At 42.6% G+C, this 19,546-nt stretch overlaps 1 pseudogene; it reads left to right on the forward strand.

The window, feature by feature from the left end:
- The first annotated feature begins 924 nt into the window (after positions 1 to 924).
- On the forward strand, positions 925 to 5,235 carry LOC111821679 (ubiquitin-conjugating enzyme E2 N-like; annotated as a pseudogene).
- Positions 5,236 to 19,546: the final 14,311 nt, after the last annotated feature.

Genomic DNA, 19,546 nt, shown 5'->3' on the forward strand with positions numbered 1-19,546 from the left:
TGAACCATGCGACTATACTGCCATAGAAAAAGGAGAATAAGAAGGAAAAGAACTAGAATGGAGGTGGTTTTTACTGTCGTGACCACCAGAGTAACTAAAAGTTTAACGAAGTCCAGATCCCAACCACTTTTTAATATCATGATGTTTCTTCACATAGGATTTTTCCAATGTGTGGATTGTTCATAATTCATTTTCATCCACACACTGACTTGCACTGCTGCATTATAATTGTCACCATTGGAATCGACTCGATGGCAATGGGTTTGGTAATTATGACGAGTTATCCTCTTGAGCCAATTTAGATTAAACAGGCAACAGATAATATCTTTGAAATTCTCAGGGAAACATTGGTTAACTATCACCTAAAGCCTGTGTGATAAGAAGGGGCAACCAGAATACACACACACACTTCGATTGGTCTTTAAAACCATCATGTGAGACTACTGGTATTAGAGATGGCCGTAGTCCTTTTAAATTAGCTCAGACATATTAATAATAACAAGATGATTCCTTACAATTATCTGTTGATCCATTTTGCTCTTTTATTGCGGGTTTAACTGGCAATCCCTTTCATTTTTTAATAGGTCAATACAAAGACAGTTTGTCAATTATTTCTTATTTCTGCAATATTGTTCATATCAGTGTTCAAGGGGGAAAAGAAAGAGTAAGGAAAATAGGTTCGTACATTTTATATCAAAACCTGGGCAGTAGACAAGAAAGAGCAGTGACTTGATAATTACGTACATACATTTGTAGAACAGTAGCCCCTGCTTCCATCTTGCTGTCATGAGGGAAGCCATGACACCAAAGTCTTCTACAATGAACCTGTATTATTTTTATAAATAGGAAGAGAAGAGATTTTAAAAACATAAATATAGGCTGAGAATGGAGACAGATCTCAATGTTAACTCTGACTCTGTCATTTGTTATCTATGGCATCTTGGACAAGTCACTTGAAGCTCTCTGAGTCTGTTTCGCCATTGTAAATTGAGGGTGATAATACCTACTCTACAGGGTTGTAGTTAAGTCAGTGACGTCAGTAACAAGATGATGTTTGTGAAGTGCTGAGTACAGGCTCTGGCACAGAGTAGGCACTCAGTAAACGAGCTCGTCATCCCCCACCCACCCGGCAGAGGAAGGACCTATAGAAGCCAAGCACAGCCAGCACCCTATTTCCTGAGCTCCTCTGTTTAGCTATTCTGTGGCTGTGCCAAAGAACAGGCACTTCCATCTGCTTGTTGGGAGAAACCTGGTTATTAATCCATACCCATGGCATTACTGTAATGAGGAAACCTGGAATTTTAGGAGATAAACTGTTTAGACCTTGGGAGGGTATTTCCTTCATTATGCTAGTGAGAAGGGTCTAAAGCAGGAAAATAAAATGGCTCTAGATAGTTTGAACAGAAAAGGATACAATAGAGAGAACTGAGGGCTTACAAAATGAATGGAAGGGCTAGAGGACTTGTAAGCTCTATGCTGGACCTTCAGGAATGACTCCCAGAATACAGCAGAATTGATCCTCCAGGGAAGCTACTACTTCTGCAGAAACTGTAGTGCAAGCCTCAGGAACTCATTGAGTAGCTGTGAATTCAGACACCTGAGTTTGAACTCTTTCATTTATTATCTATGTAACCTTGGACAAGTTACTTAACCTCTCAAGAATCAAGACTAAGGCTGCCATCTCAACAACTACTTCTCAACACCCACAAAGCTGGTCAATAGACTCATCTCCACAACCTTGACTATGAGCAATAACAAACACACAAAGTCAAAAACAGTAGGAAAATAGCCTCTGTCTCACGTCTACTTTCCAAATCTCATATGAGTACATTTCACTGGCAGAACCTAAGTCACATCCAGGACTCTAGCTGCAAGGGAGCCTGAACATGCTGTTTTTAGCTGGCTAGACTCTACAGTGCAAAAAGATGTACTAGAAGGACTTGTAAGTCAGTGCTGAGGGCCAATCAAACAAATCTATCACAGAAGGGGGTATTCAGGTCCTGGGAAATTGGGGCAACACTGACTAACACCTGTTGGTGCTGCAGGGGCTCTAAGAGTAATCAAGGCTTAAGCTCATTGTGCTCATTGGAAGATGTAGTAGGAATCTGTTGGTTGCCTCCCAAGCATCAATCACTCCTTCTCTCTTCCTAACAACACAGATTTAGGCAACCCATGGGCTTTGGAAAACTGACCTCCAGGAATGGACCCTAATTAGCACATTCCATCTTCCTGGCCACAGTCACTGGTTCAAGGACAAGCAAGTCAACAAAGTTAGTAGAAGCTATGGAGGAACAACATTTAAAAATAAAAATGTTATTATTAATCTCCTCAAAGAGAAGCTATTGTAACTATCAAAAAAGATCAGGGTACTATAAAAAAGAAGAATATTAAAAAGAGGCTAGTAAAAACAAACCAAACTCAATACAGATTTCATTTCCAGTAAAGGCAGACAAAGTAATTCAAACTAGCCTTACCTCTGATAGCAACTAGAAAAGTTAGTCAAAATATAAAAGACATTCATTTGAAAGTATTAGGAAGCTAACAAGGCAATGAATAATTACAGGGCCAAAACTGGAGAGTATAAAGAAATTCAGAGAGGTGAGAGCAGCATGTGGGTCTGTTCTTCCTTTAGAGGTATGTGTGGATTTCCAAAAAAAGCAGATTAGAGGCTGGGAAGCTGAGCAGAGGTTTCAACAGACTCAAGTGGATAGGGTAACAAAAATTGGAGCTCACAGCCTGCCAAAAAGGGAGGACACTTGTAAACCTCCTTAGTTTGGGGCTGGTAGTGTGGAAGGGCCACACCCTAGGATAAGGGTAAACTGGAAATAGACTGGCCCTTGCAGGAACTGAAGCCTAGCATCAAATCATCTCAATCCCAAAATGGATAAAGATGATCTTGGATTACACTAGTGTCACAGACAGCCTGTCAGAAACAAATCTAAATCCTCTGTCTTCTATAGTTCAGCATTCAATTAAAAAATAACCAGACACATGAAACAAGACAATGTGATTAAAAACCAAGAAGAAGAAGAACTAATTAATAGTCATATTGAGAATATATGAAGAACCATTAAAAATCAATAAGAAAAAGACAGACAATTCAAAAGAACAATGGGCAACGGCTTGAATGGGCACTTCATCAAAAAGGATATTCAAGAAGTTCAACGTCATTAGTCATCATGGAAATGTATTTCAAAAACCACAATGAAGTAGCATTACATTCCCACCAGAATGGCTAAAAATAAAAAGACTGACAATACCAAGTGCAGAGCAAGGAGAGAATTTACACCCTACAGGTGGGAGTTAAAATCAATACAACCATTTTGGGAAAGAGTTTGACAAATGTTCCCTACCAGCAATTCCTCTCCTGCATATATACCAAATGTTTGCACCAAAGGACTCTAAAAGAATGTTCCTAGCACTACTATTCATAAAACCCAAAGACCAGAAATAACACAAATGCCTATTAACAGCAGAATGGATAAGTATCTTCATACCATATGGTGTATTCATACTCTTCAGCAATTTAAATGAATGAACATCAGCTACATGCAAAAATAGCGATGAATCTCGCAAAGTTAATGTTGACCAAAAGAAACAAAATGTTGAACATAAGAGTACACACTGTAAGATTCCATTTACAGTAAGGTAAAGAACCGGCCAGTGGTTCTCAAAGCACTTTCTCTGAACCAGCATCAGCATCACCTAGTAACTTGTTAAAAATGCAAATTCTTCCTGTTCCACCTCAGCCCTACTGAATCAGAAACCCTGAGGGTGAGTCCAAGAAATTTGTGTGTTAGCGAATCTTCTCATTTGCAAATTGAAGTTTAAAAAACACTGGGAAGACTTGTTCATGAAGTGAGCAGAGCCGGAGACGAGACCAGAGGTCAAACTCGGGATCTGACAAGATGGCTGGGCTGCCCAGCAGGATTATCAAGGAAACCCAGCATTTGCTGGCAGAACAAGTTTCCAGTATTAAAGCAGAACCAGATGAGAGCCCACTATTTTCATGTGGTCATTGCTGGCCCCCTGGATTTCCCCTTCTAGGGAGGGACTTTTAAACTTGAACTATTCCTTCCAGAAGAATACCCAATGGCAGCCTCTAAAGTACATTTCATGATCAAAATTAATCTCCCTAATGTAGACAAGCTGGGAAGAATATGTTTAGATATTTTGAAAGATAAGTGGTCCCCACAGATCTGCAAAGTTCTGCTATCAATCCAGGCTTTGTTAAGTGCTCCAAATCCAGATGATCCATTAACAAATGATGTGGCAGAGCAGTGGAAGACCAACAAAGCCCAAGTCATAGAAACAGCTAGACCATGGACTAGGCTATATGTCATGAATAATATTTAAATCCATCTGATCATCAAGTGTGCATCACTTCTTCTGTTCTGCCAAGACTTCTTGTTTGAATTTAATGGACACAGTCTTAGAAACATTACAGAATAAAAGGCCAGATATCTTCAGTCCTTTCGTGATTAAATGCACATTAGCAAATCTGTCTTGTCCTGATTCACTGTTGAAAGCATGAGCAGAGGCTAGAAGTATCACCTGGATTGTTGCAAAATGTTTAGAAGCAGTGGCCCCTCTCTGCTTTTATTCATTTCTCCCTCATCATGGTTTAAGTATAAAGCACTGTGAATGAAAGCAGTTGTCAGGGTTAGCTGCAGGGGTGTGGGTGTTGTTTTATTTTTTTTGAGAGTGGAGGTAGTTTTAAATGTATGGGCTCCTTTTCCCCCTTCTATGGTGATCTAATTGCATTGGTTAAAGGCAGCTAACCAGTTCTTCTTTAGAATACAACCTCTAACCAAGTCTAACTTTATCTAGAATCTGTAGATGGAACAAGCTTGATTGTTTGAACCAAAATGGTAACATTAAATAAACATCACCCCTGACTAATAACATTGTTACTTTGCTGTCAAGTGTAGAATCCTCCCTTTAAGAAAAATCCTGTGACCATTTTGTACGGCTTGTCTGGAAATTTCTGTAACTCTTATGTTTTAGTAAATTATTTTTTGTTATTCTAAAAATAAAATAAAAACCACTAGAAGCAGAAAAAATAATTTTTGGTGTTAGAAGTTAGGACGCTGGTTGTTCTAGGGGAGAAAAGTGGGCACAGGAGATGAGGGGGTGAGTGGGTTACTGGTGTGCTGTCGTTGTTGGTAGGTGCCACCGAGTGGGTTCCTACTCACAACGACCCTATGGAGAACAGAACGAAACACTGCCCGGTCCTGCACCATCCTCACAATCATTGCTTTGTTTGAGCCCACTGTTGCAGCCACTGTGTCAATCCATCTCACTGAGGGTCTTCTTTCTCGCTGACGTTCTACTTTACCAAACATGATGTCTGTCTCCAGGGACTGGTCCCTCCTGATAACGTGTCCAAAGTACATTAGACTAAGTCTCGCCATTCTCACCGCCAAGGAACACTCTGGCTGTATTTCTTCCAAGATAGACTTGTTCATTCTTCCGGCAGCCCATGGTATATTCAATATACCTCGCCAAAACCATAATTCAAAGGCATCAATTCTTCTTCTGTCTTCCTTATTCACTGTCCAGCTTTCACATGCATATGAGGTGACTGAAAATACCATGACTTGGGTCAGGCACACCTTAGTCCTCAAAGTGACATCTTTGTTTTTCAACACACTTAAAAGAGGTCTTTTGCAGCAGATTTGCCCAATGCCAATACTTTGTTTGATTTCCTGACTGCTGCTTCCATGGGCGTTGACTGTGGATCCAAGGAAAATGAAATCCCTGACAACTTCAATATATTCTCCGTTTATTATGATGTTGCTTATTGGTCCCATTGTGAGAATTGTTGTTTTATGTTGAGGTGTAATCCATACTGAAGGCTGTAGTCTTTCATCTTCATCAGTAAGGGCTTCAAGTCCTCTTCGCTTTCAGCAAGCAAGGTTGTGTCATCTGTATAACGCATGTCATTAAAGAGTCTTCCACCCATCCTGACACCATGTTCTTCTTCATACAGCGCAGCTTCTCAATTATCTGCTCAGCATACAGATTGAATAGGTGTGGTAAAAGGATACAACCATGACACACATCTTTTCCTGATTTTAAACCATGCAGTACCCCTTTGTTCTGTTCAAACAACTGCCTCTTGGCGTATGTACAGGTTCCACATGAGCACAGTTAAGTGTTCTAGAATTCTCATTCTTTGCAATGTTATCCATAATTTGTTATAATCCACACAGTCAAATGCCTTTGCATAGTCAATAAAACACAGGTAAACATCTTTCTGGCATTCTCTGCTTCCAACCAAGATCCATCTGACAATGATATCCCTGGTTCCACATCCTCTTCTGAAGCTGGCTTGAATTTTTGGTAGTTTCCTGTCGATGTACTGCTGCAACCATCTTTGAATCATCTTCAGGAAAATTTCACTTTCATGTGATATTAATGATACTGTTTGAAAATTTCTGCATTCTATTGGATCACTTTTCTTTAGAATGAGTACAAATATAAATCTGTTCGTCAGTTGGCCAGGTAACTGCCTTCCAATTTCTCGGCATAGATGAGCGAGCACCTCCAGCACTGCACGTGTTTGTTGAAACATCTCAATTGGTATTCCGTCAATTCCTGGAGCCCTGTTTTTTAGCAATGCCTTCTGCGCAGCTTGGACTTCTTCAATCAATATCATCAGTTCTTGATCATAAGCTACCTCCTGAAATGCTGCTGGCAATGTTCTATTCCTTGGCTTGGGTGGGTGTTATACAAGCGTTTTCAGTTTGAGTTAATTTGCTGAACTACATGTACACTTGTGATTTGTTCACCTTGTTGTCTGTATATTTTATTAAAAAGCTTAATAGAAGTGCTGGACAATAAACTAAGGAAATCTTCCAAAAAGACAAAGAGATGGAAAAACGAGTGATAAGATGACGTCCAAAATGTACAGTATCTCAATAATATGCATTCTAGAAAGAGAAAAAGAAGGGAAGGAAAACATTCAAGAAATAATTTAAGAAAATTGTCCAAAACTAAAGGCCATGAATTTCCAAATGAATTGAAAGGGCCCACCAAGTGCCCACAATGGATGAATACAGACACACACATCTAGGCAAATTTCATCATCAGAGATAAAAAGATCTTACAGGTTTCTAGGAGAAAAAAAAAAAGGTCTCATACAAAGGGTCAGACATCACAATGGCTTTGTACTTCTCAGTAGTGACATTAGAAGCTGAAAGGCATGTGGCAATGTGTTTAAAATTAGGGGGAAAGTATTTGCAACTTAGAAGTCTATACTTCACCAAACTATGAGTCTGTAAAGACAGAATAGCGATATTCTTATATATGTAAGATCTCAAAAAACTTATATCCCATTACTCTTTCTTAGGGATATTACTGGAGGGGGCGGGGCCAAGATGGCGGAGTAGTCAGATGCTTCCGGTGGACCCTCTTACAACAAAGACCCAAAAAAACAAGCGATTGGATTATATACGGCAATCTGGGAGCCCTGAACATCAAAAGCAGAGTTGAAGAACCGGACTGACTGGCAGGGAGAGGGAGAGATGGTTCACAAGCAGTGAGGAGTTGCCAGATCTGACCTGGCGAGAGCCTGAGCCCTTCAGGCGTGATAAGGTCAGGGGTGAACGGTGAGGCAGGCAAGCAGCCCGGTTCGGGACACGTGTTTTCCACACCAGGAGAGACCCAGCACCAGAGACTCTACACTGCCAACCAGAACCAGTGAGAAGCAGCCCTCGACAAAAGATATGTACTTGCGTACAGCTTACTGCACAGATCAAAAACACCTCCCTTAGGGAAAAACTTCTCTCCCATTTACCTCCCTGCTCCCTGCTCTGCACTGGGTCCCGGACAGGCTTCAGTAATTGCCGAGTCCCCTGGGCCGGAAGCAGAATCCGTCACACGCCTGGAACCATTCTCTCTGCCTTGGAGAGAAAACAAAATAACAAACGGGGAAAAATAAACTGCTGGCTCCCCTAAGCCAGGAACCCAGGGTAGGCACAGCTCCTTTGCCTAGGCACAGGCATAAGGGATCCACAGACTTTGAGCACCTTTCCCCCTGCATAGACTTGTGTGGGCCCATCTCGACAGTGTAGGCCCTCATTACCGCAGTACAACAGGGTATATACCTGAAGTCTTACTTCAACTGTTTCAGCTGTGAAGTGGCAGGTTCTTGGCATTTGACACTGCTCTGCCCATTTCATTAAGCAGGGTCTTCACCTACCCACATCAGGGGCCTGAGGACTGGGGATTCCACCCACACCACCTAGCCGCCTGCAAGAGGTGCTCCCCAGTCATTACAGCCAACAGCATTAGGTGCTCACAGTCTGGCTGAAAAACCCACCCAAAGACGCGCTCTAGGGAACAGGGACACGCCTTCTTCCTGGACACTTGGGGGTGGCCATTAGCTCCCTGCCTTGCTCAGAGTGTGTCCCCCTGCTGCAGCCACATGCCTGTGCCTACACCAATCACCATGCCTGTCCAGGACTGCAGGTGAGAGCCTACACCACACACTTGGTGCTATCTACCTGGGCACCTGAGCTGAATCCATACAGGAGGAGTGCGCAGACTCCTGAGCTCACATTATCTAGTAACAGATCCAACCACCTGGTGACAGGACATTAGAGCTTCAAAGGTGCCAATAATCAAACTAGCTCATACGAGCAGCCTATTTGGGCATATCAAAACAAAACAAGAGGCTAGGACATAGTAAGCAAACATAAAATAAATAAATAACTTATTGATGGTTTGGAGACAACAGTCAATATCAAATCACATAAAGAGGGGGGGACCTCATACCACCAAGAAAGCCATGCCAGGAGCAGAGCGTGTCCTTTGGACCCGGGGTCCCTGTGCAGAGAAGCTCCTAGTCTGGGGGAACAATGATGAGAAGGCTGACAAAAGCCTTCCCCTGGAGCTGACACCCTGAATTTGGACTTTTAGTCTACTGTACTGTAAGGAAATAAACTTCTCTTTGTTAAAACCATCCACTTGTGGTATTTCCGTTATAGCAGCACTATATGACTAAGACAGAATGCAATAGAGGAAATTAAAAAGAGTAGAGAAGAGCATAATAACAAATTTAACAGGCTGCAAGAATCCATAGACAGACAACAATCAGAAATCCAGAAGATGAACAATAAAATTTCAGAATTAGACAACTCAATAGAAGATCAGAGGAGCAGAATTGAGGCAATGAAGTCAGAATTAGTGAGACTGAAGATAAAGCACTTGACACCAACTTATCTGAGGAAAAATCAGATAAAAGGATTTTAAAAAATGAAGAAACCCTAAGAATTATGTGGGACTCTATCAAGAGGAATAACCTACGAGTGATTGGAGTACCAGAACGGGGGGGATAACAGAAAATATAGACTGAATTGAAGATTTGTTGGCAGAAAACTTCCCTGATATCTTGAAAGATGACAAGATATCTATCCAAGATGCTTATCGAACTCCACATAAGGTACATCCCAAAAGAAAGTCACCAAGACATATTATAATCAAACTTGCCAAAACCAAAGATAAACAGAGAATTTTAAGAGCGGCTAGGGATAAACAAAAAGTCATCTACAAAGGAGAGTCAGTAAGAATAAACTCGGACTACTCAGCAGAAACCATGCAGGCAAGAAGGCAATGGGATGACATATATAAAGCCTTGAAGGAATATTACTGGAAGATAAGCTCCACTAATACAAGGGAATAAACTAAGAAAAAGGAAGGCATGGGATTCTGGAAAAAGAATATTCTATACTGGAGCATACAGCGAAGGGAACTGCTGTATAGTAGGATGCCATGAAACCCAGGATGAGAGGGCAAGGAGTGTCCAGGGTGACAGCAAGCACTGGGCAGAGGGGGTAATCAGTCCAGCCTGGAGCAGGTAAATGCCAATGCCCTCCCCCAACAATGCTGAGAATTTCCAGGTGCTTAGTCCTCAGGTTCACTTCCATTTCCTGTTCCTGCTGCTCTCCATTTCCTCGGCATCCTGCTTTCTGTAGCTGTTCCCTTCTCTCTCTCCCTAATTAACCCAAATATGGACACTGACCCTTTTCCTTTGTTTCCCCAAAGAATATCTTATGTGAGGCACTTCCGAGGGGGTTATAGCTCTACACAACACTGTACACAACTTAAAATCAAAAGGAGCACCCCTGTTCCTACTTGTCCTGGCTGACTCTGCTTCTGGGAGATTCTCACTGGACCTTTCTTGTTCTCAGACCCCTGCCTCTCACCAGGTAGTTGGGTCCCTATCTGAATGTCCTCATTTTTGTCCCCCCATCTGCCCCTATATCCCACTCTGTCCTCTGGGTCCTTACCTGCCACCAAACTACCATACCCTTGATTTCCTTCATTTTCTTATGCATAGTATGAGGCCTTCCTTGTGGAATCTACATCTTTATTTACTTTTTTCCCATACAAAAATTTATACATACATTGTTATGTGAATCTAATTGCTCTCCACATACTGGGACAGCACACTCCTCCTTTCCACCCCTGATTCCCCATATCCATTCAACCTTCAACCAGCTCCTAACCCTCTCTGCCTTCCCATCTCACCTCTGGACAAAAGCTGCCCATTTAGTCTTTTATATCTACTTGAACTAAAAGGTACACTCCTCATGAGTATCACTTTATGTCCCACAGTCCAGTCCAATCCCTGTCTGAAGAGTTGGCCTCGGAAATTTAGTTCCGGGCTGATACAGAATCCAGGGGCCATGCTTTCTGGGGTTCCTCCAGTCTCAGTCAGACCATTAAGTCTGGTCTTCTTACTAGAATTTGAGTTCTGCACCCCACCTTCCTCCTGCTCCATCCGGGACTCTCTGCTGTGTTCCCTGTCAGGGCAGTCATTCGTGGTAGCCAGGCACCATCTAGTTCTTCTGGTCTCAGGCTGATGAAGTCTCTGGTTTATGTGGCCCTTTCTGTCTCTTGGCTAATCCTTTCTTTGTGTCTATGGTGTTCTTCATTCTCCTTTACTCCAGGTGGTTGGGACCAATTGATGCATCTTAGATGGCCGCTTGCAAGCTTTTAAGACCCCAGAAACCACTCACCAAAGTAGGATGCAGAACATTTTCTTAATAACCTTTGTTATGCCAACTGACCTAGATGTCCCCTGAAAGCATGGTCCCCAGAGCCTTACCCCTGCTACTCTGTTCCTCAAAGTGTTTGACTGTATTCAGGAAACTTCTTAGCTTTGGTTTAGTCCAGTTATGGGAATCTACATTTCTAAGTAGGAAAATCTTGACCTTTCATATCCAAATAATCATCAAGAAACCTTTGAGAGCCATCTCCCCCAACTTGCACAAGCAGCTAGTCAGTTCTTCTGTTGATCTTCCCATTACATGTGTAATGACTACACATTGCTTTTGTAATTAAATTTTCAGTAAGAGAGGCAGCATAGAAATCAAGAGTTGGTTGTAAATGTCAAATCCTGTGACTCTGGTAATTACCCACAAGCTCCTGCCTCATACCAGACTGAGGGAATGTTTGTTAAGACTGTGTGGGGTGGGAGAGGCCAGGGCAGGCCCAGTGTGGGAAGGTCAGCAACAGGACTCCAAGAAGACATGTGACCAATGAGAACAAGATGAGAGCCATGCCCCAGGTGACCATGATGTCATCCTCTTTCCTCTCTATTAATATTACCCACCCAGGTCTGGCATGGGAGCGGCCCCTTCCCCCAGGGAGCTTTCCCTGAGAGCCCTCTCCCGCACCACCTCTGCTATTTATCAACTGTATGGCCAGTTATTCACCTCTCCATGGCTCAGTTTTCTCATCTACAAAATGAGGATAATAATACTTCTAAAAATCAAATGAGAAACACTTGTAAAGTACTTGGAAGAGTACTTGGCTCAAAGTTAGTACTCAATAATGTTAGCAATCATCACCATCATTCTTATCACTATGTCCAAGGACTCTGTCCTTGATCAACATATGGCCTTGTGTGGGAGACAGCATGGTAGAGCACCTGTGTCTCTGTTCTCATCACAGCCAGCATAGCTGTGTTCTGTGTTTTTAGTTCTCAGTTGTAACATCACTAAGATCAGCAACATTTTTTGAAAAATGGAGCATAAAGACTCAAATAGCTGCCTGGCTCATGGCTGCCTATACGGGTGGGGAAGGCATTGCTCACCTCCTAAGGCCGGACGATCAGGAACCAGGAGTTTGAACTGAGACAGAAAGTAACACACAGTTTGGTCCAGGGAAACCCTTGGCCCAGCTATGGGGTCAGAAGCAGCCTAGAGACCTGGCCCATGAAACTGAAGCAATCGATACCATGCTCTGGGCAATTAATCCTGCAGTTCTGAGGTTGCTGCAACTCTTCGGCTTGTTAAAGGTCAGACCCTATAATAAATCTCCAAGTTGAGATCACTGCAAACCCAGCCTGAGGGCCAGGGCAGAAGTGCTCAGGGCCTGCCCCACCCTGGAAGAAATAGCAGGCTTTATTCTCAGAGTTAGGGGAAGGCAGGAAGGAACCTTGCGTTTCATGGATTCTCTTAAGTGTACCCAGTCAGCCCCACCTCCCTCAGAAATAGTATGAGTAAAGGAAGTTCAAAACAGGTCCAGGATGTACCCACAGGTAGGTATGAACATGGACATGCAACCTACTGGACACATTTAGCTTGGCTAAAACCACAAGTTTGTGTAGTGAACTGAAGCATAGACTTATATACCCCTAAGACCTAGGTGACAGCCTTTACAACTCCTCTTCCTCACCCCATATCCCATCCATCACCAGGTCCTGTTAGTGTTGCATTGGAAACTCTAGAATCCATTCCTTTCCCTCCAACTCCACTACCAGCCTAAGCTGCTCTCCTCTCCTCTTTGGCCCCTAACTGGGATGCTCACATCCTTTCTGTCACCCTTCAATCCATGCTTCACACAGGTGTATGAGAGCGAGCTTCAAAACACAAATCTAAACATGTACCCACCTCCTGGAAACTCTTCCATCACTTCTCAGGGCTGTAAGGGTAAAGACAAAACTCTCACCTGGTCTCTATGGCCTTGCACAGTTGGGTTCCAGCTGTTGCTTGGCCTCATTCCCACCACACTCTCCATCATCCTCTGCTCCAGCAGTACATACCTACCAGCTTTTGGTCCCTGTGTGCTCCATGCTCCTTCCCACCACAGGCTCTTGGGGTAAGGTTGCTCCCTCTGCCTAGAACATTCTTCCCTTTCCCTCTGCCCAGTTAACTTCTATTCAATCTCAGTGAGACCCTCCCTGACCTGTAGGTCAAATCCCCTCATTTATATGCTTCAGCTACAAACAGAAGTAAGAATAGAGGAGCAGGAGGCAGAGGATCGTTGCCTCAACAGACCCCTTCTGCAATTCTCAGACCTGAACAATTTTTAGATCCAGTACCCACTGACCAAAAAAGAAGCTAGTCCCCAGGAAAATTAATCCTGTGACACGTATGTACTGTAATGATTCCTCTAGGATTCTAGGAATCACCTCGGGCTATTTACCCACGCGAATGTACACTGTGGAAAGGGGGAAATGCCTAGACATTTTGAGGACTAATGGACACAGGGTCTGAGTTGATGTGAATACAGAGACCCAAGCATTATCGTGGCCCCCATTAGAGTGGGGACTTCTGGTTTGGGTCACACCCCCAGGTAAGCCATCAAGACCTGCTGAGGTGATAGCTAACAGTAAGAGAATTTAAAATAGCATAGAAGGGAGAAACCAAGTACCAATTACGCTCCCAAGATTAACTGCATTGATAGGAATTGTCATTTATCCCTCAAAGTTCCCTCTTCTAAGTTTTATCTCAAGAAACCATGGAGATAAACTTAGAAGAGTTGTTCCTCCAACATTCATGGAAAAGGGGATCTGCTTCTGAGGGGATCCAAACTGACAGAAATGGCTATATGATCTATCAAAGATAGCGTACAACCATAAAAAATAAAATAAAATGGGGGCATAGATGGAAAAATGGGATAGCACATAAAAAAACTTTAACTGTTTTCCATAATCATAATTGGTGGTATAAATATTAGTATTGTTACTCTAAGCCTGCTGTGTGTGTGATGTGGGATAAAGCAAATGGCTAATTGTAGGATATTCTAATTCTACCAATGACTCTGCCCTTGAAAATCCTCATTCTCCTTATGGAAAACTGGAAATGACATAAGAAGTAAAAATCCTATAATCCTGAATTTGAAATATCAGTATAAAATCATGGGGCAGACATGCACACACATATACATAGATTTATTTAAATATGTAAATATGGAGCCCTGGTGGGGCAGTGGTTAAGAGATTGGCTGCTAACCAAAAGATCAGCACTTTGAATTCACCAGCCACTCCCTGGAAACCCTATGGGGCAGTTCTACTCTGTCCTATAGGGTCGCTATGAATCGGAATCGACTCCATGGCAATGGGTTTGGTTTGGGGTTTGGGGTTTTAAATATATGTAATTCCTAGAACTTTACTGTGTATTGTTAAACATATATATCATTATCTTTAAATAAATATATAAAACAAACACAAATGTTTTATTTAAATATAATCCAAGCTCTGTTTACTGAATAGGCCTAGAAATAATGACCAACTCAGTAGCAATGAGCATCTCTAATGCCCAATCATGCTCTTGAAATACCATTTCCCATTTATAAAAACTAGGGCTTCTTGGAGAAATTGCTGATTCCAAGTCTAGGGAAGAAAATGTGCATGATGAACCTGGAACATCTTGGAACACCAGAAAGCCAAGAAAATATCTAAAACCACTGGGGTCATATCAAAATAATTCAAGAGCCAACTTGAAGAAGCTCCCAATGGCCAAAGATGAGACAATGAAGATAACAACTGCAATGGAGTGAAACCCATCAAATACATTTAAATTAATGAGTTCATAATATACATTTTAAAAAAACAAAATCTACTTACCTTCTGAGGATGACAGAGAAGCAGTTCAATTTTCTTAAAATCTGGGTTAATAAAATGAAAGAACTAAACATTTGTCTTCCCTTTCCTATACAAACTCTACTGAAAAATCAAACAGTAGATGAGGGGAAGCATGTCCTTATAAAATTATCCCATGTAGTAAATGAAAACAAAATAATAGCATACTCCTCTGTTGCAACCCCAAGTGAATTACTGGACATAGGCACTGAGTATCAATGGCTGCTAACATCAGAAAAATTGAAAACCAGACATTATGGGCCTCTTGGTGAGTGAACACACATCTTAGGCTGGGTTCTCTATAGAAGAAAACCAATAAAGTATATAAACATATATTGAGAGAGACTTATATTACGGAAATGGTTAACACGGTTGTAGAGTTCATGCATCAGGCTGGAGGCTTCTCCTGATTCACATAGCCGCAGGGGCTGGCAAACCCAAGACTGGCAAGTAGACAGCAGAGCTCTGGCTCACAGCCTGCGAAGACCGACAAATCCCAAGATCGGCAGGCAAGACAGCAGGTAAGCTGCTAGCTCAAGTCCCAAGAACCGGAGGTCAGATGAACAGGAGCTAGCTGCAGGATCCAAAGCGAGCAAAAGCCCATGAGCCTTGCCAAAAAGTCTACCTACACTGGATGCAGGCCACCCCCCCTGAGGAAACTCCCTTTCAACGGATTGGCTCCTCACAGCAGATCCCATCATGGAGATGATCACATTATATCAAACCTCACCATGGAAGTGATCACATCATTATACAACTGTCAAACTACACCATAACTGCCAAACCACTGAGAATCATGGCCCAGCCAAGCTGACACACAATCTTAACGATCACAACACACCACCACCTAGTCTCACGAGAAGATCAAACCTGAGGCAAATGAAGTCTCTAGATTAAGCTACTGATTTAAAGGAAATACAGAGGATAAAGGAGCAGGTTGAACTGCAATACAAACATGAAATTAGCAAAATCTAGACTGTGAGAAACTACAGATCAAACAGTGTAGGTTCTTAACAGATAAACTGTAAGGAAAAGAAGGGAATGGCGTAGAATCTTTAGATTAAAAGAAACTTAAAAGATGTATCAAGTTTTTTTTTTTTTTTAAAAACAAAACAGTAAGACTAAACTGTAATGCCTGAGAATGTACACTTGGGTGACAGCAATAAAGAAACTCAAGGAAGTCCTTACTATAAATGTCAGAAGTTGGAAGAAGGGCTGCAGGTGGGATTGGGATGTGTAACATGGAGGACTCCTGCGTAGGCTGGTAAAGCTCTCTTTTTACCTAGGTGGTAGTTACAAGGGTGCTCGACTTATAATACTGAGTTCATTTTTCTGCTGGTTTATTTACCAATCCCTGCAATTTCAGAGTCTGGTAAACAGTGAATTAGAGAATGTGTAGAAAACGACGCAGAAACCGAGACAGGCAGGGCTTGCTGAGCAAACTGAATGTACTTGATTTACCAAGTTGCTGGAGAGGCCTGACTGGGCCCTACACAGAAGAATGTGTTTGACTCAAGTGTCATTTAAATACTGAGCTACTGGATATGTCTGTTCTCTACATCACACATAATTCCAAAAAGGATTTGCACCGAAGTATAAAACACAGTAGAAAGTGAGACACTCACAGCAGACTCAAAGCTGTTAGGAGGAGTAGAGAAAGAGATGGTCCCAGGTGAGCTCTGATTTAGAAAACATGACTCTCACACCCACTTTCTCAGCAACATCCGCTGGGAAGGGGGTTGCACATCTACTACTTTGGCTGACCAGGGCCACCAAGGCCCTCCACCAAAGCTTATAACCAAGTGCTGGGTGCTGTACGTCACCATGCAGAACCATGATCCACTGGACAGTTGTACAAGTTAGACCCATCACCACATACGGGAACAGCCATTTAACTCCAAAGAAACTGCCTTGAGCATTGGCTCAGGTACCTAAAGCTACAAGTAGGTAAAGGAGGGGAGGTACTCCCAGGTTACCTAACTGGGACGTACGGCCCCCGCCACGGGGTGGGTCTGCCGAGTGGAAGACCACACCCTTTGGTTACCCACACATGTTGTCAGTGACTTGTTCAGGCAGGAGTCTCTAGGCTGCAATTGAGGACATGGTAGTATCCAGCACTCACCTCCATGATGCACTGCCTGGCAGTTGTGGTCTGACCATGGGTTTTCCATTCAGACAAGGACGGCCCAGAGCAGCAGTACCATTCTTCATGGTATGTAAGTGTGTACTAGGAATGTTACACATTAGTGACATGGCTCTAGTTTTCGTGCTGAAGCAGCGTTTCTTCATTCATTGAATCTGTGTGCTAATCACCAACAATGTTCAAGGCCCTGGGATACATGTCAGTCCTTTTCTGTCTCCCACCTTGTGAATGTAGGGCTCACAGTTCAGCGTCCCTCCCCCATCTCAGACTACACTAGCACTAGACTTCTCCAAGCTTCCCAATCTGGCAGGCACTTTCTTACCTCCACTCCTTTGCTTGTACTGTTCTCTCTGCATGCGATGTCCACTCCTGTGACAATCCTCCAGTCTGACTCATCATAGCCAATACCTCCCCTGGTGGCATACTGCCCTATAGCACTTACCTCTGAATCCTGGAAGGCAGGAGGCCTGGGTCTCAGTCATTTCCATATACAAGGAACCAGCGTACTTACTACACACCTAACACTGTTATGGATAATAGACAGATAAAACAGTTGTCAATTTTGACTCATGGTGATAGTCGTTTAGTCCTCAAAGCAACTCCATGATGCAGGCAGTATTATCATTCCATTTTATAGATGAGTAGATCTAGGTTCAGGAAAGTTATGTAGCTTGCCCTAGGCCACGACAGCAGAGAAAGGATTCAACCAAAGGACTTTGGCTCCATAGTGTGTGATCTTAACCACTGCCAATGAATTAATTTATTCTACAGACACTTACTGGGTACCTACTATATGTCACACACCACTGAGTGAACAAAGTGAATCAAGTCCTTCCTTCATAAAACTTACATTTAGAGTTAACAAATAATTAGTAAAACGGTTGTAGGTATTAGGAAGAAAAATAAAGTAGAATAAGGGGATAAAAATTAACTACTGGGACCTGTTTCTATTTTAGGGTGGTCAAGGCAGGTTTCTCTGACAACATCTGAGCAGAGACCTGAATCAACTGACGCAGTAGTTGTCAATGGAAAAGCCACAGGCTTTGGGTGAGACAGTTCTGGTAACTGCAAAATACTTACTGACCAATCAAAACTAAAACGAGATATCATCTCACCCCAACAAGGCTAGCATTAATCCAAAAAACACAAAATAATAAATGCTGGAGAGGTTGTGGAGAGATGGAACACTTATACACTGTTGGTGGAAATGTAAAATGGTACAACCACTTCGGAAATCGATTTGGCACTTCCTTAAAAAGCTAGAAAAAGAAATACCATACTATCCAGCTATCCCGCTCCTTGGAATATATGCTAGAGAAATAAGAGCTGTCACACGAATAGATATATGCACACCCATGTTCACTGCAGCACTGTTCACAATAGCAAAAAGATGGAAACAACCTAGGTGCCCATCAACAGATGAATGGATAAACAAATTATGGTATATCTACACGATGGAATACTATGCAACGATAAAGAACAACAATGAAGCCATGAAACATAACGTGGAGGAAGCTGGAGGGCATTATGCTGAGTGAATTTAGTCAGTCACATAAGGACAAATATTGTATAAGACCACTATTATAAGAACTCAGGAAAAGGTTTAAACACAGAAGAAAACATTCTTTGATGGTGTCTTAAGCTGGGTTCTCTGGAGAAGCAAAACCAGTAAAGTGTATAAATATATACATAGAGAGAGATTATATCAAGCAAACAGCTCACGCAATTGTAGAGGCTAGAACATCCCAAGTCCGTGGATCAGGGTAGAGGCCTCTCCCAAGTCACACAGCTGCAGAAGCTGGCAAGCCCAAGATCAGAAGGTCAGAGAGCAGGGCTCCCACTCACAGGCTCTGCAGACCAAAGAATCCCAGGTTCGGCAGATAAGCTGACAGCTTAAGTCCCAAGAACGGGAGATGAGACGACAGGAAGCAGCCGCAGGATCCAGAGAGAGCAAAAAGCCAGAACGTCTGCTTATATACAGATCCAGGCCACACCCCCAAGGAGACTCTCTTTCATCTGATTGGCTACTCACAGTATATTCAGTCATGGGAGTGATTACATTAAAACACAGAGAATCATGGCCCAGCCAAGCTGACACACAATCTTAACCATCACAGATGGTTACAAGGGTGGGGAGGGAGGGTAAGGGTTATTTACTAACCAGATAGTAGATAAGAATTATCTTAGGTGAAGGGAAGGACAGCACACACTACAGGGAAAGTCAGCACAACTGGACTAAACCAAAGCTAAGAAGTTTTCTGAATACAATCAAACACTTTCAGGGACAGAGTAGCACAGTAGGGGTCTGGGGACCATGCTTTCAAGGGGACATCTAGGTCAACTGGCATAACAAAGCTTATTAATAAAATGTTCTACATCCTACTTTGGTGAGTGGCATCTGGGGTCTTAAAAGCTTGCAAGCAGCCATCTAAGATGCATCAATTGGTCCCAACCACCTGGAGTAAAGGAGAATGAAAAACACCAAAGACACAAGGAAAGTAGTAGCCCAACAGACAGAAAGAGCC

Source organism: Trichechus manatus, unplaced genomic scaffold (assembly GCF_000243295.1).
Source record: "Trichechus manatus latirostris isolate Lorelei unplaced genomic scaffold, TriManLat1.0 scaffold00006, whole genome shotgun sequence".
In the NCBI taxonomy this organism is placed as follows: Eukaryota; Metazoa; Chordata; class Mammalia; order Sirenia; family Trichechidae; genus Trichechus; species Trichechus manatus.